Source organism: Topomyia yanbarensis, chromosome 2 (assembly GCF_030247195.1).
Source record: "Topomyia yanbarensis strain Yona2022 chromosome 2, ASM3024719v1, whole genome shotgun sequence".
Taxonomy (NCBI): domain Eukaryota; kingdom Metazoa; phylum Arthropoda; class Insecta; order Diptera; family Culicidae; genus Topomyia; species Topomyia yanbarensis.
Window position 1 is genome coordinate 282,971,506 of NC_080671.1, and position 26,308 is coordinate 282,997,813.

The 26,308-nt window shown below is 40.7% G+C and overlaps 1 protein-coding gene across 1 annotated transcript in view; it reads right to left on the reverse strand.

Annotated features, from left to right (window-relative positions):
* Positions 1-26,308, reverse strand: part of LOC131683204 (innexin inx7) — a 543,289-nt gene that overhangs the window by 81,477 nt on the left and 435,504 nt on the right. The window lies entirely within an intron of this gene.

The following is a 26,308-nucleotide window of genomic DNA, read 5'->3' on the forward strand; positions in this document are numbered from 1 at the left end:
CGATATATGGTGGATCTCCCTTTTCGTGAAAATGTCTCACAACTTGAGGATAATCGATCAGTAGCCCTTCGGCGCTTTATGTTTCTTGAGAGGCGTCTCCAACGAAACCCTGAGTTACACCTCCAATATGCTAATTTTATACAAGAATATATATTGCTTGGTCATTGTATAGAAATTCAAGAAATGAATGATACACCCGGCATGTTGAAATATTACATGCCTCATCATGCTGTCCTCCGTCCTGCTAGTTCGAGCACAAAACTAAGAGTTGTTTTTGATGCTTCGGCTAAGTCATCCCCCTTTTCTAAATCGTTGAACGATGTTTTGCAAGTCGGAGCTCCTGTACAAAGTGATTTGTTAACAAAATTATTACATTTCCGTCGTTTTCCCTACGTGTTCACAGCTGATATAACTAAAATGTACAGACAAGTTCGTGTCAGTCCTAAGCACACACCGTTTCAGCGCATTTTTTGGCGTTCCCATCCAAACGATACCCTCCGTGTTTTAGAATTGCAAACCGTGACGTATGGTACGGCCGCAGCGCCATTTCTTGCCACTAGATCATTAGTACAGCTTTGCGAAGATGAAGGTGATAAGTTCCCTTTAGCTAAGCGCATTATCCTTGAAGATTGCTATGTGGATGACGTGTTGTCCGGTGCTGACTCGATCGAAGAAGCTGTTGAGTGTCAACGTCAACTCCGAACAATGCTCGATCGAGGAGGTTTTCCCATACACAAGTGGTGCTCAAATCATGATGCGATTCTCCAAGATATACCAGAGTCTGAGCGTGAAAGGTTAGTGAATCATGATCAACTATCTACTAACCAGGTAATTAAAACCCTCGGGCTCATCTGGGATCCAACCGAAGATGAGTTTCTGTTTGCCACAGATTCACTGTCCTATAATGATAAACCCATAACCAAAAGACTAGTAATCTCTATTGTTGCGAAATTATTCGATCCATTAGGACTCTTGTCCCCAACCATTGTAGTAGCAAAACAATTGATGCAAAAAAACTTGGATCGCCAAGATTGACTGGGATACGCCTTTAGAAGCAAACATTCTTAACGAGTGGCAACAGTTGTATTCATCCCTACAACAAGTTAACGAAATAAAAATTCCAAGACCAGTTGTCTCCTCGTATTGTGATGTTTATGAGTTGCATGGGTTTGCTGATGCATCAGCAATTGCATACGGCGCCTGTCTTTATATCCGTAGTACCAATTGTCATGAAATCGTCATAGTACGTCTACTTTGCGCCAAATCGAAGATAGCCCCCATTAAAGAAATGACGATTCCTCGCAAGGAGCTATGTGCTGCCTTATTGCTAACCCGCTTGGTTCGTAAAGTAATCCCTGCTCTCCGAATGAATTTCGCGATTGTTCGGCTATGGTCGGACAGCCAGATTGTTCTAGCTTGGCTGAAAAAACCCTTAGGAATGCTAAAATCGTCTAACCAAACAAGAGTACGAGAAATTACTAAAGATGGTGCGAATTTCCCTTGGTCTTATGTACGTTCGAAAGATAATCCTGCGGATGTAGTATTCCGCGGGCAGCTACCCGCATTATTGAAATCTAACGAGTTGTGGTGGGAAAGCTCTCCATTTCTCAGATCTGTAGAATACAAACCAGTGCCCCTCGATGATATTCCCGACAGTGAATTGCCTGATCTAAAGCCGGTTTCAGTTCTTGTAATGTCCCTGTTTAATACTGATAACCTTCCGCTTTTCAAAAAATATAGTTCATTCCGAAAGCTGCAACGCATTCTTGCCTATGTACAACGTTTTATCCGTAATTGTCGAATTAAATCTCCCGCTGGTCGTACCTTATGTAAATTCCCCACTGTCGCAGAGCTTAAAAATTCACTACACACAATAGTGATTGTCATACAGCAGAGTGTTTTGCTCGACGATATCGTCCGCCTGAAGGAGAAAGAGCCATGCAAGCGAATAGGCATGATTGGTCCAGTCCTGCAAGATAATGCACTGCGTGTTGGTGGAAGACTTCAAAACTCTCGCCTGCCGTTAGCAACAAAACATCAATATATTCTCCCTAAACACCCGATTACAGACCTCATAATTCGAGCATACCACGAAGAGCATTTGCATGTCGGTCCATCTGCTCTTTTATCAGCTCTGCGCCAACGGTTCTGGTTGCTTGGCTCCAGGTCCGCAGTAAGAAAAATTACACGAAGTTGTGTTCGATGTTTCCGTGTTAAACCAAAGAGCGTTACTCAGTACATGGGTAATCTTCCGAAATATCGAGTTACTCCTTCCGCTCCTTTCGAGATAACAGGTGTAGATTACGCAGGCCCATTTTTTGTCAAACAAGGTACAAGAAAGCCAGCCCTCGTAAAGGCCTATGCTGCTGTATTTGTATGCATGGTTACAAAACCAGTTCACTTGGAACTTGTGTCAGACATGACCTCAGCTGCGTTTATTGCTGCCCTTCAACGGTTTGTCAGTCGTCGTGGTTTAGTCCGCGAGCTGCATTCTGATAATGCAACAAATTTCCATGGATCAAAAAATGAGCTACACGAACTTTTCCGTCTATTCCACAATAGCGTTGCTGTGAATCACATTGAATCTTTTTGTAATAGCAAAGAAATCTCTTGGTCCTTTATACCACCTTATGGGAAGCCGCCGTCAAAAGCATGAAATACCACCTCAAACGCATTATCAAACAAACTAACTTAACATTCGAAGAATTTGCTACCTTATTGTCTCAAATAGAAGCTATCTTGAATTCCCGCCCGCTGTTCTCTCATTCCGATGACCCAACCGAATCTGAAGTAATTACTCCATCACACTACCTCATAGGACGCCCACTTACTGCCATTCCAGAACCTTCCTATGGAAGTATAACTATGAATCGGCTTTCCAGATGGCAGCATTTACAACAAATGCGTGAACATTTTTGGAAGTCTTGGTCCCGTGATTATCTTGTAAGTTTACAGCCAAGAGGAAAGAATTATCGTCTCCTTCCAAATGTATCTCCTGGTATGATAGTTCTGGTAGAAGATAAAAATATGCCTCCCCAAAACTGGAAATTGGGACGAATCGTTAACGTATACCCTGGTGATGATAATCTGGTCCGTACAGTTGATGTTAAAGTGGGAGAAGTAGTATTCCGTCGTCCAGTTACTAAACTGTCATTACTACCTATTGACGATAATGAGCTCTTAATTAATCGTTCCAAACTAGTATCTCAAGATAGGTCTTCCGAATCAACCCACAACCCTGCCGGGGAGGATGTTCGCGATAGCGAAGATTTGCTTCAACCAGAATGTTCTCCGACCAGAACATTCTCTGACCAGCCCGACACACCGCTCAGCGAAACATCTCGAACCCAGCAAACTGCGCAATTTACTAGCGACGCCACGAACGAGGGAGAAAGAAAAAGGATGCGCACGCGCCAACATGCCGCAGCACGCCACACATCGATGACGCCATCCTGAGCGTTGATTGGTGGGCCAATCAGCGTCAGCCATTCAGTTCGCCGAAGCAGCAGTTCAGGTATAAATACAAGTGTCCTGTTCTCAATGATTCATTCAGTTTCCAACCTTTGTAAAGAAAAGTGTAAATGTAAGTGAAAGTAATAAAATAGTGTAAAAGTCACAAACTGTTCATTGGACTAGTTGGATCCCGAACGTTCCTGTTCCGCCTGGTTTTGTCTCCATCCAGCTAGAATTCTCTCGTCGCATTGTGGAAGCGGCGCCAGGGGAATTTACCCAGTATTGAAAGTTTGGATTCTCTCGTCGTATAAGGAAGCGGCGCCAGGGGAATTCATCGATGTGAAGTGCCAATTGGCCGTTCACGTTGCACCCAAATGTGTCTTCAGCCCTTATGTTGGTAGCGACACCAACAGCCATCGAGTACGACCTGGCCGTTTCGTTGAAGGTTGGGCGCTGCTCAGTTTTTAGTGTCTGTCTAGGATCCTGACCCTTGATCTTCTTCTGTTGCTTTTCCTTCCTGCACCCACTATTGTTCTCCAAGTTTGCTTTACGCGCAATCTTTCTCCTCTTCCACCTCCATCGCCGCAATCTTCTCCAAACTCATGTTTACAGTGTTCTTAGTGATTTCCGTTTTGTTCCCACGAATACCTAGATTAAGAAAGTCAACCCTGTCAGAGCCCCGCTTGACAGGGTAAGGGCTAAAATACTGTGGGGTGTGTCGTTATTCCCCACAGGCTCCGTGCGTGGCTTGGTATTTGTCATCACTGGGGTTCGAAGTGTTGAGGCCCCCCTCCATTCATCCCTCGGCACGGATCGCGTCACACCTTGGATTGGGGCATAAATTTTACGGTACAGATCAGTAATATCGAAATTTTCTATTGACAATGTCAGATAATTTAATAATTCCAACACAGGAATCATCCCCGGAACATTAGGAATTTTTGGTGTTCTGGATAGTACTGGGAATTTCTTGTCGAATCTTAATTTTCCGAGACCAGGAGCTACTTACTTTGGTTCTCTCGCAGCACTTCCGAAAGATGTTATTTTAGGAACCTTCTTAAAGGACATCTTCTGGTCTTTACTAGATAGTCTTCTTCCTATAACTTCTCGGCACTCCAGTAGATGTTTCTTCTTGTGGGTCATCAGACCCGTTCTCGTCAAAAGAGCTAGGCGGTTCGTTGGCGATAGTGTTGTAGCTTTCTTTACCAGCTCTGCAAAACATCGCTTGGATGTCCCTTGAGAAATCGTTTCAGTTTATCACCGTGTAGTTTGTACTCGGTACATGTACAGATATGCGCAGTCTCCCCATAGTAGGAATACCGTATAGCATTCCTACTGCAAGAATCACCCTTGTGATTCTTGCCACAGTTTCCGGGCCTTATTGGTACAATGAGTGGCTGTGTGTCCCGATTGTTTGCAATTAAGGCAGTTCATGACTACCTATTCCATTCTCTACCCTTAAGGTGAGTATGTATACGTCATAGTCCCGACTAAAGTGCTCGTAACAATCTATATCGTTGGCCTGCTATCACGACCCTGTCCCTGTCCTAGCGGACCTTTGATATTTTGGCTATAGGCGTGAAGTATTCTGTCAGATCTTTAGAAATCCGTAAACAATTCAACGATATAGCTTTGGCCCGGAAAGAACCAGTCAAGACTAGGGGAAACCGAGGAGAGTTGAAACAGAGGAGAGTTCAAACAACGCCCATTACTAGCGAAACCATACCGTTAGAAATCTGGCCAAAGTACTTTTGTTTTTCATCTTTCGTACATGTTTAATAAAAACATTTTGAAAATATTCCTAGCGGTATGGTTCTCGACAAACATATGATTACGGCCTAAAAGCCAACTGTCAAAATTCTCTTTGAAAGGAAATTCCGGACAAATCGTTAATGGCCAAACACAGTTCGTAGCAGTTAATGAAAGAGAAAACTTTGCTCTTTTGTTTACTACCAACACCTGGGATTGGCGATCAACGGTTTGTCCGGAATTTCTACTCAAAGCGAATTTTGGCAGTTGGCTTTTAGGCCCTAATCATATGTTTGTCGAGAGTTTTGCTAGAAATGGGCATTGTTTCTCCTCGGTTTCTCCTACTGAGAATCGTTTGATATTGGGGGGTTGGAATCGAGCCTGACCCGAGCTCCATTTGACCATCCAGAGAGGGAACCATTGAAACCATGAACGCACGAGGTCTGCGCTCACGCTGACGGGAAAGCAACAATAAATATGTTAGGAAAGTTAAAAATTTCTTCATCTCAGCCGGTTTCCAACCACGCACCGACCCAGCTTAACAACCTGATATTATTCAAAACACAAATAATATAAAACAACACTGAAACAAATAATTGCCTAAATGAAAGAAAACAGATTCAAAACGAATAATAAAAAATGCGCTCCCTAGTACCACCAAGTGGGTGAATTCTGAACTATTCATCGTAGGGCATTCATCTTGCCGAAGACATCACTTGTCTGGACAGTGATCTAGAAAAATAAAAATTCCGAAAATTGCATGCACACTATAACGCCTCCTGGCGAGTGAATTCCCAATAAGTTTTTACATCATCGAATATTTCTTGATTTCCTCTAGAACTTTGCAATAAATCGTTGCAGTATTGAACAACCCTTGACCCTTACAACAATTTTGATTAGAACATTGTCTTCCTAAATTATCAGATTTTTGAGATAAAGCTCATTCAACCATTTAGTGGAAAATTGTATGGTCCCTAGCGCTGCCTAGTGATTGAATTCTGAATTTATTTATTTACTATCAGGAAACCCTTGAACTGCTGATGAACAATGCAGAAGAAACCACTTTATTAGCTAAAAAGATTGTTTTAAGATAGAATTTAGAACTAAGAAGATTCAATTCCTGCAATGTCAGATGCTAACGCATACACGTCCGGACCTATCATCGCCGTGTGTCTCCCTGCACAAGTTACTTTAGGCAAGAAATCCATCGTAAGCAGGATTGTTGTGTGCATTTGCGATTTCGAGGCAATTTTTTTAAAACTAATTATTCGCGTTACACAAAAGTCGTTGAACAATGAGCATCTTAATCTTAATAATAGGAATACACATCGCTTGTGACCGTTAAGTTGGCTGGACCAATTATAAAATCAAATAAAGAAATTCAGTGTGCTGAGTAATATATAAATTTTCTAACACTGCACTTTGACCAAATCTCAGCTTTGCGCATAAAAGGCGTAGCAGAACGTCGGATAACATTTCCAACAACACGAAGGTGGACGTTAGCAATACATACAACACCCAGTTCGATTTCTATATGCGCAATCTCCATGATATTCCGGCGTACCGGTTAACTGTTTCAAAAATTTACGGCAAGAAACACAAAGGTCCCCAAAGTACCCGACTAATAGCTTTTTACTTTTATTTTCAGGCAAATGAAAAAAGAAGTTGAGTTCAAGATGGCCATTGTAGGTCCTAGCGAAATTGACAGAAAATATACTGGAATGTAACATTCGTTACAAACACAACGCACACTGGGTTACTATTGTAGCGTCTAAATTCTAAACAGTGACTAACCGGTGGTAGGGGCGGGAATAAGATGTCCCGTTCAGCGAACCGCTTTGAAGTCGTGAACCGAATTGATGGCACCCGCCACGAGTCGCCCATAGAAATCCTCAATTGCCGTCGCAGAGGTTTTAACGGACATGATCGAATACGTTCGGTATTATTCGCGTTATTAATCAGGTAATACTAGATCAAAAATGATGTCTACCTCAAGAGACGGAAGAGAATGACCCTTAGGGTTAAATCCTCTATAATAAACAACATCTAACATCTACCTCAAGAGAATTAAGAGACCTGATTAAAAAACAGGATTGTGGTAGGGTTTATAATGTTACCAGTGTATTCGAAATTCTAAAAAAATCTTTACAGATTACACGAATTTTTGACATGTTCCACGGTGTCACTGGCTGGATTGAGCCAGTGAACTAGCGAGGTGGTACCGTTTGCGAGTGTTGCAGCATACTTAATGCAAAGCCGAAGAATGATGAACTTGTTACAAACTGGCTGGATTACGTGTACGTGCATAATCGATTGAAAATTCCAGATCATACCGAGGTGAATGTGTGAGATACTATTACCATTAATAAACCATAAACGACAACGCTGTTCTATACGTTATAAGATCAATGTGAAACTGCATGGAATCAAGTTGAAAGTAGGGTAGCGAGGCGGTGCTGTTGGTGAGTTTCACATTGTCCACGATACAATCCGGGTAATAATTATCCGTAATCAGACTATTACTTCTTTTTAAAACATACCACTTACAGGAATGCATTCAAAAGGAGCTGAACCTGCAACATCCTTCGTTTATGCTTGACCTCATGATGGCGCTAAATGTAGTTTCGTGGAACATATCAAAATGACCGAAATCAATGATATTAAACTTTGTTATGAGAAACATCAGCTGGACGAGAACTACCGATTTCCACCCACACATCAGAGCACCAGTATTCGCACTACCTACATAATGCTGGCTGCGCCACTAGGGCATTATACCAATACAGAGGTGTCGGCTCCAAACAAATTCATCAGCTAACTGGGGGAAGACGCTGAAAACCGTAGGATCTGATGGTGCTGTGCTAATTTACCACGAGCAGCGCAAGTTCTTGCCGTACTTGGTAATTTGGGCATTGAAAAAGTACAACCTGTTGGTCTACTTTACCGCAATGTCCAAGTACAATTTTTCTGAGAAAAAATGGCTCAAAAATATCAAATACTTCATCCGGTCAAGCTGGTGCTTGACGAGAGCGATGCGGCGTATCCAGTTGGTGTATCATCAACGATAGTAAAATTTACAATGACGCGATTCACAGGAATCGGTGGAGCCGCAGTGTTTAAATCGCATAATGCAACCAAAAGTGAGGATTGAAACGAACTTCCTCAACCTCAGAATACCATTGCTGTTCAATTCTAGCGAAAGCTGACAATTGTTGAACAAAGACTAGATAGTTATTAAATTTTACTTCGATTATAATATTATTTACATTATAACTAAAAATAGATTGCATTACTTGTTTTAATAAAAAGGAAAAAGACATCTGAAGGATAGAAAATAAGAAGAAGGGTACCAAAATATGGAGCACGACGGTGTCCGATACTCCATAGTTCTACATCGGAGCTACGTAGCACTTATACCGCCTGACGAATTTGACAACTTCGAAGCCCGACAATCCGATTTCGATGGTGCAAAATAGCACGATATAGTTCTTATATAAAGCGCGCTATAGTGCTTACGTCGGCCCTCATCGGCCTGATCATCAGTCCGATCGTCAGGCCGACTCGGCCCGACAAATTTCACTGGGTATGTGTGCGCGTGTTAACAATAGCATTTCTTCTTCATATGAATTTTAAGCGGTTTGAAGCGAATAGAATTAACGTTTGGATTTTTTTCAGTGTAGAATTAGTTTCTGAGACCTCCTGTACCTTACACAGTTTCCAAAAAGGTTTTCGTTTATTGGAAGGTGAATCTATGATTAATTTCATTTTGCAACTCTAGAATGTTGACATTGACGTTTTCGAAAATTCATTAATCTAATTAGGTTTTGTCGTCGATAAAAGTATTAATTTAGTTAAATTACTAGCACCAACTGTTAAATTTTGGAATAAAGCAAAGCACTGGTCCTACATTTCGTGGCAGAACTTGACATTCTACGTAAACAGTCTTCTTAGTACAGTGTAGAAAACAATTGCAGAGCTTGTGCTACGATCCTCCTGACCAGTGCGAATATTGTAATGTGGAATTGACTTCGTCTTTGTTTTGTAAATCATGATCATAATTTAAAAAAAAACTGGTTTAATCCACCTGCTGCGATTGTGCCTTTCTCAATCATGAGCACTATGATTTCACGTTTTGTTATGATCATTATAAACTTTCAAATATTACATATTACATTTTTATATTTTTATATTTATATTCAAGAATATGAATCAATATTCGGATTCCAAAAATTTTGAAAACGAAGAGAGGACAAATAAAAAACTCGAAACATTAGAACCAGTAATTAGTGCTGTGAGAATTAGATTGGACGTCGTGATCCGCTGGTGGAAAAAGATGATAACTATTCGCACCACGTGTAGGAAGAATACTTTATGCCCATATTATTTAAAAGCTAAAAATTGCTTCCGAAAATTTTTGGAACAGCCGGTAATAATCAGTTAAAATTCCTATTATAATCCAACTATGAATCCATGGTTAGGATCAATACAATTTTGGAAATGTCTATTACATTCTTAGTACACTTTGCACCTATACACAATAGCTCGCCAGCCACAAACTTGATGAGCTACCTGTCGACGTAACAAAAAACTATAATATTCAATTATATTAATCAGTCTTAGTTCAATGTTGTCTTCTTGCTACCTTATTTTGAAATGCGTGGATGGGTATGTGACGGTGCGGTGGTGAATAGTCAACAACCGAGCCACCCCCAGCTTATTTTGGTATGCCTGACGATATAGTGTTGGTATAATGGGGATAAGAGGGGGAGGGGTATGAAGGATGGATGGGGTCATGGTATGAGGGGGTCCCTTTTCGTACACCATGTTAAAACCCTATCTGAGTTGAAAACAAATTTTGGCTGGGATTAGGTTGACGATTTTCAAAGTGATTGAATAACCTTTCTATATGAAAAAGACAAAAATGTGCCAAGTCGTCAATTTTCGTCATTTTATTTCGAGATTTCATCAATTCTCGACGTTTTATGCATTTTAAAGACATTTGGCATCAAAAATACAAATTCATTTTTAAAATTTCTTTGGATTGTCATTAGTGATCTAGACTGGCAAATCCAAGTAATATTGCACCCATTTTAATAAGTTTTGCATAATTTTGATATCATACTGGCACTAGTTTATTTGGAAAATTACTGTGTGACCGCACTCTACAACCCGTAACTCCGGAACCGGAATTCCGATCAACACAAAATTCAATAGCAGCTGATGGGAAAGTTCAACTATCTCTGAGAAAAATGATTGACATTTTAGATGCGTGCACACATACATACACAGGATAAGAGTTCAGGGGCTACACGACTCCCTTCACCCACCTGGACCTACTGCGAGTTGTAAGACAATGTTGCTCTGCTGAACCTCTATAAAAAGTCATATAAATGCAAAGCGACTCGGTGCTGCTTTCGCTAATTATTTTCCAAGGATTTAGCATAATGCACCCTAATACAACTGAAGTGCTAACCAGCACATTATAGTCGATGTCAGTAAGATCCTAATTACGACATACTGGCGGCAGAACACGGCTGCGAATAAGGATTTCATGGAAATTGACTGACAAACGACAGGCACGCCATTCTACTATCCTAGGATGGATTACACTTCCCCGAGACGGCTGCGTCCCCCGTTCCGTTAAAACCTCCAAGTACGTTTGAAACTCAGCACCTCGGCTGGTGTAAATAGGCCCAGTTGAACGTCGATTCGGCTCTGAACGCGGTACCCCATAAAGAACCGCATCAACCCTCGCATGCAACCTCACTGCTTGCAAAGGTAACCATAGATCAAATAGAGGCGACTACTTACTACGGGCGTAAACAGCAGCTTGGAGTTGGGACCCAAAATACACGAAAGAAGACAAAACTACAACACAAATTCTAAAGAAGCAAGTGTGGTGAACCCGTTCGCCGAAGATAGAGTAGCGAGGTCACCGACCCAGAAAAAATGACCAAGGGCAACAGCATATGCAACCGCAACAACAGCAGTAGCGAGAGCAGTTCAGGAGGCCATACTGAGCACGAGCGGCGACAAAGCAATAGGGCGTCAAAGAAAGCTAAGGTTTCAACTGTGCACACCGAAACCAAGCATTACCCAAAAAGACCAGCAGTCTGGGTAGTCCAAAGTGACAAAGCAGAGGCAAAAAATCAAAGAGGTTCAAAAAAATGTGAAAAACAAGGGTAACGTGACGGACAGATCAGGGATCTAGTGATTAGCATCAAATCTGCCATAACAGTAGCCGTATGCGAACAGATGCCGAGAGCTGAAAACACCGAAAAGAAAACGAAGACCACGGAGATAGCGAAATCAAAAGCTTATGAGACTCGGAAGGGTGACCGAAAACAGCAAGGAAAACACCAGGATAGGAGGAGGAATCGAAGGTGCCCAAGAAGGTCGGCAAAAGACAGCAAAACAACAGACAGATATAGAGTAGATGGCGAATCTCAAAAACCATAGAAGAGAAGAGGAAAAAACCAATGAAAAAGTTGAAAGGAAGAAAAAGAAGAAAGAAGACCTTTGATCACGCTAGGAGAGGTATAAGAGAGATATTTTAGTCGCCAAAGCAAACGGTGGCGTGACGTACGCTGCGATCCTCGAAGGGTGAGAGAGGATCCCAAGCTGAAGAACCTGCGGAATAACGTAATAAGAACCAAGCGCACTCAGAAAGGCCAGAAGCTGTTTGAGCTGAAAAAAGATCCATTGATCAAGCGCTCAGCCAATCGGGAACTCGTGACAGAATCAATGTAAAGAGAAGCTTTAGCTGAAGAAGCGGTGGTTGAGTGCAGGAAGCTGGACAAGATCACAACGGAAGACGATTTGAGGAGCGCGCTAATAGAGCAATATAATTTGGAGAAATAGTATATTCAGGTTGCGGAACACAGTCAATCAGCTTATGCCACAAAGTCATGGGTGCGTTTCGACTTCGTCTTATCAGAAATCGACACTAAGCTATTGTCGGGATAAATTAGCGACGGTTTGACGTTAAATAAACGGAAACACACTTTGTGCTTTAATCGAGCGACATGATGTTCCGCCCGAGCTTTCTCCTAGAGCCACTAAACAAACGGCAAAGTGTTTCAGGTGCCTGGATTACGACAATCAGACAAGAAACTGTAGAGAGCCGGAAAGATCTGGTCTGTGTAGAAAACGTGGGGAGAAGGGACACGTTGCTAATGATTGCACAAAGCAACCGAAGTGTTGTTCTACACGAATGAGAGCGGAAATGGTCACATGACGGGAGTCCTCTTATGGCCAGAGTACAAAAAAGTGAAGGCAAGCCAACGATGATGGCGATAGCCTAATCTGAATAATTGGCAATGTTGAAGTAACTTTTGTGACAGTAAACAACAGAAACGAAGTGCGACGTTGCAATTATTGCAGAGCCGTATCGTGTTCCTCCTGATAACGGTAACTGGGTGGATGGTGCAGAGATGCGGCAATTCAAGTGATGGGCGGTTTCTCTGTCCAAGAGGTGGTGGATAGCACACATGAAGGCTTCACGATCGCCAGGATCAACGGTGTATTCGTATGTAGCTGTTATACTCTCCCACGGTGGACACTACAGCAGTACAATCGGATGCTGGACAAATTTACCGACTCGTTAGTCGAACGAACGCCGGTTGGTATAGGAGGAGATTTTAACGCTTGGGTCGTAGAGTAGGGTATCAGGCTGGCCAATGCTTGAGGCTACAGCCTGATAGAAGCCCTGGCAAAGTTGGATGTAAAGCTATGCAACGAAGGTTCCGCCAGCACATTCCGGAAAGACGACCGGGAATTCATCATCGATGAAACATTCTGCATTGCGTCGCTGGTGGATAGCACGAATTGGCGAGTTAGTGAGCAATACACACATAGCCACCAGGCGACCCACTACATCATTGGTCGGCGGAATTGCATTGTAACGCCGAGAGTGAGGACTGACGAGCGGAAGTGTGAAATAAAGGACTTCGATGAGCATCTGTTTGTGGAAGCACTTATTGCTAACAGCGTCGCTCCAGGTCCGAATGCAGATAAGCTGTCGGAAACGTTAGCGAGAGCGTGTGTCGTAACAAAGCCGAGGTAAATGGATCCTAGGAATTGCTCACATCCGGCGTATAGATGGAACTAAATGCTCAGCATCCTACATACTGACTTTGGTGCAGACGGTGGAAATGCTGACCACAATCGAGTCTCCAACGACGAATTGTCAAAGGGCTGAAAGCCAAGAAAGCTGCCGGTTTGGACGGTATCCCCAATGGCACTGAAGACCGCGATGCTGGTATTTCCGTAAATGTTCAGGAAAGTCCTACAGAAAAGCCTGGACGATGGTCACTTCCCGCATAGACGGAATATCCAGAAACTGGTGTTGCTGCCAAAACTACACTGAAAAAAATCCAAACGTTAATTCTATTTGCTTCAAACCGCTTAAAATTCATATGAAGAAGAAATGCTATTGTTATCACGCGCACACATTCCTTCTATGTGTCAACTGTATAAACTATGTATGCACACACATAAGTTATATGTGCATATTGGTATAGAATGGGGTTTTATGTGCCTAATAGTTATGAAATGTGAATGTAAGATTAATATTTCTTGTAAATACACACATTAGGTTTATGTGCCAGCAAATAGTGTCTATATGCCTCCGTTAATTGCAAAAATCTATGTGTAAAATCAATAGGCATAACGTTTACTTTTTTTTGAGTGTAGGGAAGCCACCTGGAGATCCAGCATGATATTGAACTATATGCCTACTGGATACTCTTGGTAAACTTCTGGAAGGGTCATCCTCAATAGGCTGACGACCTACGCTGAAAGTGAAAACGGACTATCGCAGAGGCAGTTCGGGTTCATGAAAGGGATAACCACGGTGGACGCCATCCACACAATCATCGTGAATGCGGAGAAAGCACCGAAGCAAAAGAGAAGGGGAATAGCTATTATGACGTGGTAACGATCGACGTGAAGAATGTGTTCAGCAGTACAGGCTGGGTGGGTATCGCCGTAGCGCTGCACAGAATACAGGTTTCGGACTATCTATGCAAGGTTCTGAAAAGTTACATTCAGAACCGAGTATTGGTCTACGGAACGAACAGAGGTCGATTAGGGCCACGGTGGGAGTACCTCAGATCTCCATACTTGGCCCAACGCTCTTGAATATAATGTACAACGAAATGTTAACACTGAAACTGTCCAGATGAGTTGAGATTCCCTGCTTTGTAAATGACGTTGTCCTGGCGATAACCGGCGAGATCCTGAGGATGCGAAGATATTGACGGCAGAGATAATAGGCATCGTGAAAACCTGGATGTCAAGTTTCAGGTGGCTCACCACAAAACGTAGATAGTGCTGGTCAGATACCGGAATAAATCGTGTCGTGATCAGCGTCGGCGGGCACTCAATTCCGTTGGTGCGTGCGCTAAAATATTTGGGTGTAATAGTCGACGATCAGTTAAATTACAACAGTCATGTCTATTATGTATGCAAGAAGGCTGCGAGGACAATTAATGTGTTGACAGGGAACATCGGAGGAGCAAGATGTAGCACGAGATGTCTCCAGGTGAACCGGTTTAGGCTGCTGCACTGAACTCAAACCTGACGAAGTTGACTAGCACGTTTCGCCTAATGGATGTTCGTGTCGGGAGCGCGTACTGAATGATTTCGCCGGAGGTGGTATGCGTCATTACTGGGATGATTCTTATCTGCAACACTCTGGCTGAGGAAGTGGATTGCAACCAGCAAAGGAATACACGACATGCAAGAGGACTGGTCAGAGCAGACTCGTTGGCTAAGCGGCAGCAAGAGTGTGACAACATACAGAAATGAAGGAGGGCGTACCGACTCATTCCAAATGTGGCGGTGTGAGTGCATAGGAAGCATAACGAAGTGAACTTCTATTTGATGCAGTTTTGTGTGCAGACACGGTTTCTTCCGGAAGTACCTGCGTGGTCTTGGAAATACTTCGTCACCCCTTTGCCAAAAGTGTGTGAACGTGCAAGAGACGTCAGAAGACGTGATCTTATAATGTTCTAGGTTCGAAGAAGCCCGTCGTGAGAATGTGGTGAAGGGACCAACAAAGCAGCGCCGCCAACTAGAAGGTCGCCGTGAAAAAAACATATCGTGTTCGAAAAATTACACCGTCAGGGAGCTCTCCTCCAGGTTAGACTAGATCCACCGCCGGGGACTAGATCGAGTAGACCGCGTCGAACAGCCAGCAAAGGGACTTCGTGGCGCCAGTGCACCGGAAGCTACGCTTCATCCGAAATCGCTGAACAGACCTCGGCACCTACTGATTGGCTCGTTCAGTAAGCAAGGTCTACCGCCGAGAATTAGAGCCAGTATATCGGGACGAAGCGGGGAGCTAAATAGCTCACGGAAACGAACATCCGTATAGGGAGATATCTACCGCCGGGAAATTCACAGAAGGGCAAATTCACTGCCGTGGAGTACTCGACTGTATTGTGACAAAAATTGGAGCTAATTGGCTCCCGGTACCGAGAGAAATTCCGCCGCTAGGGATTTTTCAGTCGGAGTAGGATGAGTTCACTGCCAGGGACTATCCGATTAGATCGGGATCAGGCTGGGAGCTGAATGACTCGCGGAAACAGGAGCAAAATGGCTCATGGTCTCAGTAGCTAAAAGGCTCATTGAGACGAGAGGTAAATGGCGTAAATGGCAAGAGAAGAGTCGAGAATTAGACTACTCAAGGGTCGAGCCATTTCATTGAACAAGTGCGGCTCCGAGATAGCTGCGGAAAATCGTGAGCGAAATCATTTTAGTCCCAAAAAGCCGATATTTGTTAAAAAAAATCAGTTTCATGCATTTTAAAGACATTTGATACAAAAATACGAATTCAATTTCATGAGGACCGCATGATGAAAAGAAGATTAGTCTCAACTTTTCTGAGAATTTCATATATGACCGGATTCAGTCAGATGAGTTTTAGCGAGTCTATATTACGTTCTGGTAACACTTTTGTGAATCAGTTTGTTTATTTTCGTTCTCGTATTTTGGATCGTTTTTTTGTGAATATTGAGTGATTTTTCAATTGGAATAGAGTTTGTGCCCTCGCCTAAGCTGCATTTATTGATAAATTGACGCTTAATTTGTGATTCTTGGTCGTACGGTGACAATTGACAAACATTTTGTTCTCCCAAAGAGTCGTCGGTAGTGATAGAATCCTTGTGGTGAAACCGTGGATGCATATCGGAAAAGCTTATTCGCGAAGCAGCTACTGTTGCCTACATGCAATGAATTCGATCTGCCTGCAGTGCTCCGAGCCGGTAACCACTTTGAATCAGCTGAAATGCCAAGGATTCTGCGACAGAATCATGCATATATCGTGTTCAACGCTCACTCGTCCAAAATTGGACATGATTAACGACTCAGCGAATATATTCTGGCTTTGCGACAGCTGTGTGGATTTGATGAAATCCTCCGCAGTGAATGCAGCTTTTACAGCATTGAGCGAAGCGTTCCGTTTGCTTAACGACACACATAAAACAGCGCTTGAAGCATTAAAGGCTGAAATGGAGAAAACCAGAAAATCAATGGAATCCGCAACGACATTGCCTGCAACTCCCATATCATGGCCCGTTCCAGAAAGATCTTGAGCCAAACGTGCTCGAGAGACAGAGGATGATAAATTTGTTTCTAAATCCGATGTCCCCAGTCTAACGTGTGGCAAGAAAAAGGGTGATGTAGCAAAGGTACCCACAATCACTGTGCAACCCGCTACTAGTAAATGCTGGATTTACTTGTCGCGAATTGCTACCACCGTTTCCGAAGATGAGGTTGGTGCTATGGTTAAGGAGTGCTTTTCAACGGACGATCCGGTTGAAGTGAAGAAGTTAGTGAAAAAAGACGCAAATTTGAGCGGGCTTAATTTCATTTCTTTCAAAATTGGTATTGGCCCTCAACTTCGTGAAATGGCCCTCAATACCGAAACCTGGCCGGATGGGATGTATTTCCGCGGGTTCATCAACTTTTGGCAAGAACGTGCTAATGACGGGAAGCAGGGGTTTCGGGAAACCCCTCGACTGGGATAAATCCATCGCAAATAGCAGTTATTTTAGACCACGCACCGACAATTCGCCTGTTGAGCAACGGCAACCGGGACGCACCGTAGAAAGCAATATGGAATTCCCCAATCCTCCCAGCACAGTAGTGCCTCGTGCAGTCAGCAGTATCTTCAGTCGTCCCGGCCCTGTGTCTGGGACCTGAGAGGGGGACTTCCGAATTGCCCTCTTTGGAAAGTATTTTAAAAATAATTAATCAACCATTTTTCCTGATGGAACCGTTTGTTCTAGCTCGAATGCTTCCGACTGTCAAATAATATGTCATCGCCGTCAGCCGTCAGTTGGAAACCTCCCGAGGAGCACTCCAACTTCCATCACGGGTGCTACCAATTCATGTAGTTCACCCGCGCCTTCTGCTGTTAGCAGTCATTCCAGTCGCCCCGGTGTGCATTCCAGACGAATGAATCGAGGAGTGCCGGTCAGCCTTCCGTGCCTAAAATCGTCGCCCATCCACTTATACTATCAAAATGTGGGTGGCATGAATTCCTGTGCAAATACCCATCGCCTAGCTGACTCGGACTGCTGTTACGACATTATCGCATTGACAGAAACATGGCTAAATGAGCAGACTCTTTCCAGCCAAGTGATTTGCTCTGACTACGAGGTTCTCAGATGTGATCGTAGCCCTCTCAACTGCCACAAATCCTCCGGAAGCAGTGTTCCGAGCTCAGCACCTCAAAATTAGCTTAAATTGAGATTTTCAGCCAAATTAGGTAACATTCGAGGTTTTGTCCGACTTTTGTTTGAAGACCCGCCACTGTGCGCCGTGCCTTGTCACTGAGAGCTTATTATATAAGGCTCAATAACTATTTTAAAAAACTGAACAGTTTTTGTTTTTCAAACTATCAACGAAAAATGCAACGTAAGCTTAAATCGGATCCTAAATCGTATTGGAGATACGTCAATGGGCAGCGGAAAGAAACCGGCTTGCCTTCTACAATGTTTTTGAATGGTGAAGCTGGGCATGATTCACAAGCCATATGCAAATTGTTCGCCTCTAAATTTGCGAGTGTGTTCGCCAGTGAGACACTGTCCTCGCAGCACATTGACGTTGCAGCTAGTGGTGTGGCCCAACTCGAACGGTCAGTGAGTGAGATTCGTGTGGAGCACTCGGATATTATATCAGCAGCCTCCAAGCTTAAAGCATCGTCATCTCCCGGGCCAGACGGTGTCCCTTCTGTGTTTTTGAAAAAGTGTATATCTGGTTTGGTGGAACCACTCTGTCAACTATTCAAAATGTCACTGACAACCGCGATTTTTCCTCAATTGTGGAAAGCAGCTTTCATCTTTCCTGTCCACAAAAAAGGTGATAAGAGGAACATTGACAATTATCGTGGAATTTCTGCGCTCTAGCCATTTCCAAGCCTACGAGAGTCGGTGTCAACTCATCCAGCTCGATACCCTTCAGCGTCGTAGAGAAACTGCAAGAGCCTTATTCATCTCTGATCTTCTGTCAGGACGCATCGATTCTCCAGATTTACTAGAGCGAGTCAACATCCAAGCAAGGTCCAGAACGTTACGTTCTTCTGAGAGTGCCGTTTCGACGAACTATTCAAACAGCTAATGCCGCTATCACGGGACTACAACGCCTCTTCAATCGTGTGTCGCACCTGTCCGACTTTCATTTGTCTCGGATATCTTTAAGAAAGCGATTATTGCAGTTTTTTAGATGTAATTAGTTTAAGTTTCCATCATTGGGGCCGAGTGCGGTCTGTTGATGTGTGCGATAAATAAATAAATTAATTTATTTCATTCATTTGCACATAAATATTAATCCTCCTTCTTACAATTCCTGCCGTGCTTGCTTCTAAATTACTTTCGAAGCGACTGTTTTCTTCGACCCATTAATGAAAACTGAAATTCGTGGAACACCAGACCACATACATGTTCTTAAACTTTTTTATAATAAATTCCAATATGTCACCTACTGCAAGATATTTCTGATTAATCGAACCTGGAAGATTCCAATGGCTTCGGCATTTTCAATCAAACGTTCGCCGCTTTCTACAAACTCAGTAACCCTGCTACAGTCCACCTCACAGAACTAGCTGCTATTCAATATACCCTAAGGGTTATTGACACTTCATCCATGAACCATTACTTCTTTATTTCAGATAGCCTCAGCTCCGTAGAGATTATAATAATTATTCGTTCGACGAAACATGGGAAGTATTCCCCGTATTTTCAATGGGGGACTAGGCAGTTAAATTCGACGGTCCCGAAGGTATGAAGCTTTGAGAGGTCGATTAACGGGAGTACCTCAGCTTTCCATACTCGATCCAATGCTGTGGAATATAATATAAACACTGGAACTGCTTAGAAGAGCAGAAATGTACGGAATCAAATGCATCTCTTTCAAATAGCTGAAACTTTTTTTCCGTTAGACATTTTATATTGAAATTTTGGATGAATTTTTTTGAATGTGTACTGTTTAAATTGTGAAAGTTTTCCTATCCTAACTTATAAATTTTGCGCATGTTTCTAAAAAACCCAAATCTATTTCGCCGTTCCATTAATAAGTAGCTAGGAATGATCTAATTTACGAAAGGTCTTGTTTCGAATAGGTACAACGGATTGTGACCGGCGATAAGAAGAAATAAAAAATGCAAAAATGGATCACCGTTTAATATGAAGGAATTCCAAGACGTGGTGAAAAAACTTTATTTAGGCAAAACATTTGTGCAAGATGCAAAACACGAAAGACTACACACGTATAAAATTCACAGACGTTCTATATTTATCTATTCGCGAAACCGCATTGTCTCGTCATGAATTACGAAACTTATGTGAAAGCGGTTTTCCAGCAATGTGCTACGCTCCTTTTCTTCTCTGCACGTTATAAGTTCAACATCTCTGAAGGAGTTAGAAAGTAGATGTCAAAATTTGCCAAAAACTACATGATTTGGCAAGCAATTTTATCGTGCGGAAAGAGACATCCAAGTGAATAAGAATACCTCTAAAAGCGTCTACTTCCACCTCTGAGGTCTCATGATAACCCTCCGCTAGCCGGACTCAGAGTGGTACATTTTAGGAGATCAATTTCGTGCCAAAGGATCGTAATCCTCTGAACGCATAAGAATTGCAACCAATAGAGCCATACCGAGGCATCATGAAGCAGGTACTCTGGAAGCATCCTAAGGAAGTGAAATCGGAAAAAGAAATGAGGAAATAATGGATACTAACACAAAAACAAGTTGGTTCAAATGTTGAAAAAGAACTTATGAGCAGTTTTAAGAGAAAGGATTGTGGATTTGGATATGGCTATGAATTGAATAAAACAAACACGGAAAAAGTTTAATAAATTGTTTTGTTTTATTGCCTAAAAGTTTGATAAGGATCGGTTGAACGGGTGAATTTTGAAGAACCTTTCTTCGTGGTGCAATTACTCCGTACCCCCTTTAGTCATTTTTACAGATTGCGTTGTCCTGAAGATAACTGGTGAGACTCTGGAGGACGTGGAGATGTTGGCATCAGATACCTTTCTTTGAAACCTGGGTGGCTGATGACAAATTGCAATCAGTTCACCACAAGACGGAGGTAATGCTGGTCAGCAATCATAAAAAATCCAGCATGTCATCAGCGTCATTTCCATCGATGCATCCGCAGAAGTACCGAACGTCGGAAGCGCAAGATGCAGTAAGAGAGTAGGGCGTTCCAGTTTGAGCTGCTGTGCTGAGCTCAAAGCGGAACCAGACAAAGGTGGCGAGCATGTATATCCTAAGAGCTAACAGCGTCGTGTGCGGTGGAACAACAAATCGGGTTCGGGAGAAACACTCCATCGGAGTAGATTAGGCTGGTTGTGAGTCGTCGAGGCGCTTGTGTACCGGATACAACGCTCCACCTGGAATCGCCAGACCAATCTCGACACTCTACAGGGTAGCTCGTCAGCAGGCTAGATTCACTGCTGGGCAGTGATGTACCAAATCGGGTATTTGTAATTTTGGGGAAAAAACCCAAGGTTTTTTCCCGGTTAAAACGGTTTTTTTCATGGGAAGATAGGGTTTTTTTTTGCAATTTTTTGATATTTTAATAATTGAACATTAATGTATTGTTTTCCATACATTTCGTTTGTTTACGAGAATTATTGTCATGAAGTTTAGCTTGAATCTGACAATTCTGATAAGTCTTCCTCGATTTAATCATTGTCTGATCGTTGATCTCACATTTATTTACAAATTTTGTACATACCGTCGTGCGGGGCTACTTTGGATATGTGGGGCTACTTTGCACACTTTAGTTTTTCAATATTTACTAACAGACGCGCTTTTATTACTTTTAATTCAGGGCAGCAGAGAGCAAATACGGGCCCGGGGGGTCCAACGTATGGCCCCCCACCACTGTGTATTGCCTGAGCACAAAAAAGTTAATGTTTAAAATCCATTGGAGTTCACTGATACTATGTATAGTACACTTAAATTTTATATTTATGTACCAGTTTTTTGGTCTAGTTGTTTCTAGTGCCAATGAAGGAAAAAAACGTAGAGCTTTTTATACTCTTGGAGGTTTTTAATACCTCTTCGACAGTTTTGGTGACTGTGCAAAGCGTAATTTTTGTCAATAGTATTTGTAAAAGTAAGGAAATGGAAAGATTAAAAATGTAGTAATTACAAAAATTAAAAATATCTAAACGACGATCAACGGCAAAAGATAAAAAACAACAGGAAAACCAAATATTAAATATTATTATATTATTAATTCTCAAAAAATGTTTAATCGAGAAAAACCAAAGCAAAACCAGTAAAAAGTCGATAAAAGAAAACAGGAAACTAGAAAAACGTATTGCGAAGATTAAAGTAGTCGAACATTATTGAACAAATGGTGAAAATAATGAATAATCGATAAAAAAATCTTAAGAATCAATGAAAATGAAAAAAAAATACTAAACAATAGAAACATTAATATGAAAAATACATGAAACTGAAAAATTCGATAAATCAAGAATAATAAAATTGATTTAACATTAAAAAAGACAAATTTACCCAGGTAACCAATAAGCATGCAGAATGCGTCTTAACGGCTACCTGATAAACATTTAAGTCGTTTTAAATGCTATTTAAAAGTCGCTTTTGGCAAAATATACGGCTGCATTACAGCTGTGCCATAAAAATGCTACTTAACTGGTGTTGTGCATTCAGAATGCTGCTTACTGGCAAGAAGTTTTTAAGCAGTTTCTCGAATGCTGAATAACAACAACTATGCATAAACAATGCTAATATACTGCAAGTAGCATCTGAAATGCAAATTATATGTTATTTTACTGCATACATTAATGCTTGTTGGTTACCTGGGTAAAGCAATATAAAATGTAAATAAAACGTTAAGAATGCAAAGATAGAGGAGTATATATAAAAGACACTTTATTCTTGTCCAACCATAGAGAAATTTTAAAAAATGGACGGACCGGAAAATTTTGAAAAACTGGAAAATGGGAATGATGAAAAGATGAAAAAGTAAAGAAAGTTGGAAGTATTGAACAAAAACGGAGCAAACAGACAAAATGGAAAACAAAAAATAGTAGAAAAAAGCCAACATGGTATACTATAGAAATACAAACATGGAGAAATTAACACGAAGAAAATGAATAGAATGGATTAAATTATTTAAGGATAGAAGAAACACTAGAAATGAAAATTGAAATAAATTCAAACAACGAACTAAATGTAAGATGAAGAAAAAAATCGCATAGTGTCAAAAAAGATAAATTAAATGTTTTTTTAGGAAAAATATTCAATGTAAACGTATAGGAAAATGGTCAACAGAAAAAGTACTTTTAAAATAGGTTGAATGGAAACAATGAAGAAATTTCAATAACGAAATCTTAAGAAAAAGGTATAAAAAATAAATAAAATTATATTAAATGAACAATGGGAAAAATAAAACTACGAAAAACGGAAAGCTAAATACTAGAAAATAAGGAAGAAAATAAGAGAAAATAAAAAAAGAAACAATAAGACAAATTGGAATGAATTTAAATAAGTAAAATTGCTTTTGGAAATGCAAAAAAAAACGAAAAAAGAGAAAATAGAAAATGAACAAATGAATAAATGTAGTAAATAGACAAATTCTAAAAATAAGATGGAATGACAAGAGAAACAAATAAAAAATCAGGGTATTAAAATATGAAACAATAAGAAAAATAAAATAAAGCAAGCAGAATTTTCTCGAAAAATTCCGAATAAAATGAAATAACAGAGAAAAAACTAGAAATTATCGTAAGTGATAGTGATAGCAATAGAAAAAAAGCAAAAGCAAGGAACGTAAAAAGATGGATAAAATAAAAGTATGGAATAGATAAAAAGGCAGAATCTTAAAATTGTAGAAATACAAATACAATCCATAGCTTGAAAAAATAGATCAATGAAATTTTAACAAAATAAAAAAAAAATCCATGTAGGAATAAGAAAAATGAGAAACATGGATCAAATTTCAAATTAGGGTTGTGGTTGGATTTTACGCTATGCTGGTTTCGAAAACATTCATAATCCTAAAAAACATGAATTATTCTTTTATTTGTGCTGGTGTGTTGGCACTTCTTAAAATATTTTACAAGAATGTTGTAACTGATTTCGAGTAAATAGTTCAAAAATAAAAATTAAATCGTTACATTCAGGAAGCGACATTCAAAATCTCACGCTCACTTCTCCAAAACGAAAAGATTTTGTGTACGGATTTAACTTGCTGCATTAGTCAGCTAATCTTGCTAACTAGTTGATTTAGTTTGGCAGCAGAGTTAAATTTTCTCTTCGAAATCAATCAAACACAATTTAGCAATTTAGTTGAACGTATGCTTCTTAGAATCATTGGCAGCTGCAGGATTGTGAGATCTTCTCTTCATGCTCCGTGACATATAAAATTCAAATTAAAACTATTAATACTGCATTCGTCATTAGAGGGGCTTGTTGTGTACGCAATTTGCTGTTATAATGAAAATGTTGAAAGAATTGTAAAACGTGTTTATTTTTTTCCATCCCTGGCAACTTTGCAAGGGAGGATTGGTAGTCGAAAATCGCCAAAAAAGCTACAATGAACGGCAAACCAAATATATTAAATTTTAAATTTAAATTTTTGGAATGATTTCGAATTCATTTCGTTTATCAAGAGTTTTTGATGACTCATTTGACCGATGGAGCTCTAATAGAAGTAGGGTTACCGCCTCTAGTGGTACTTTGACCAGCAGAGTTTTACTGAGCAGGGGATAGACTTCAAGAGACACATGGGTATCCGTTGAAATCAATTAGGATTTCGAATTAAAGTGATCACTCGACAGAATTTTGGAGCGCTTTCATTACTTTTTATTGTATAAAACGCTTGAAAACAAATAAATATCCACTGTTTTATTTCTTATGTAGCTCGTAGCGCTAGGAGCAAAAATATCTTAGTTTCTTCCCATTCACCGTAGAGTGTAATGTTTTGGTAAAGCACTCCACCTTTTTGTGCCTTTAACATCTAGTTGTATGTTTCTGCATTTGTTAACAGTTTTGTTGATTTAGTTGGGTGTAGTACTTCGCTTCCTCGGATATTCACAAAGAATCTAAAAGCACCAGCCACTTTCGCTGTGAAGGATAACCCGAGCGAGCTTTACTCTGCTCCTCAGTAAACAAACACACACTTCAATTTCTTTCGAGAATCTTTGTGAGGAACATTGATCCATTGAAGCGAAGGTTCAATGGTGTAAAATAAACCGAAATAGCTTTTTTAAAATAATGTTTGTCAACGCCAAGAGGGGTCCTCCTTAACAATTAGGCCCTGCAACCGCAGGATGATGCTTATGAGGACTGGGTGCTGGACAATTCCTGGTAAAAAAAAAGTGAAACGCGAAATAATCCAATGGCTTCTTCCGGGCGAATTCGGATTTACCTGAACGAAGACACGGAATTCGCCTCCAAAAACGAGTGTGGCAACGCTAAGCAGGGTTTTTTCTTTCAATAATTACTTTCGATACTAATCCAGCGCTTTCGAAGACTGGAAATTCAATAAATCAAAAAAAAAAAAGATCCGTTTCATATTGGCGAAATTTGAAGACAACCTCATGACTTCTAATCAAACTATTTAATTATTTAACCCTTACAAGTCTGATCATATTTTTGTTTCGATTATAGACATTTTACCCTTAAGGCCATTCGTACAAATTCCGCTATGCCCGCTCGAGGCTGATCTTGTTTCGATGCGAGAATTAGGTTGGTATAAACATAGTTGATATCAAATATGCAGTAGTTTAGAATTTCCGCAATTCTAGTTACCTCATACACAAGATATTGAATTTTTAATTGCATTCTCAAATAAATTTTTGTCGAAAAAGTATTTGTCAAAATTTTAGTTTCTGTTGAAAAATCGACCCCCCTTCAGAACTCCGGGCCCGGGGGGAAAACCTTGTTCCCCTTCCCCTCTAGGCGGCCCTGACTTTTATTATACCTTTGATATTTGTAGAGCCATGTCTTTTAAACATGTTTCATATGCCTTTTGTCATTTTTCTTAACACTGTTTACCAAAACAAACAGAACCCTTCAAGGGTCGATAAAAGTGATTGGAGGCTCGTAAAATAAGACTGCTCATCAAAACAGAAAATCTTAAGTGTACCGAGACCACATACTGTTTTTAGGAAGGAAGAAGAAAAAAAGAAAAAAATGCGTTTTCCTTTTGTTTCTAGTACGTCAGGATCGGTTTTTATGAGCATTTGAAGATTTTTGTGTCTTTAAAAAAGTTGTTTTTAATATCATTATCAACAACTTTACCGAAGATACCAAGCCTCTAAATAATGTTTTAAGTTTATTCTCCGTAATTATGTCCAAGAGAATTAATTACCAAAATTGTTTTTTTAAAGAGATGTTCTGTATTATGTTGTATAATTTCTTTGAAGACATTGAACCTCCAAAGTTGGTGGTTGCGAAATAATGTGATCTTAGCCGCGAAAAAACTTGTTTCGAACCTTTATTTCAGAATTCTTGACATAAAAAGTGCATAACTTGAGAACGTGGCCTTGTGTACTAATTACGCCATCAATTTAGCACTCAAATATACGTCATAAATAGCCTCTTATTTCATTT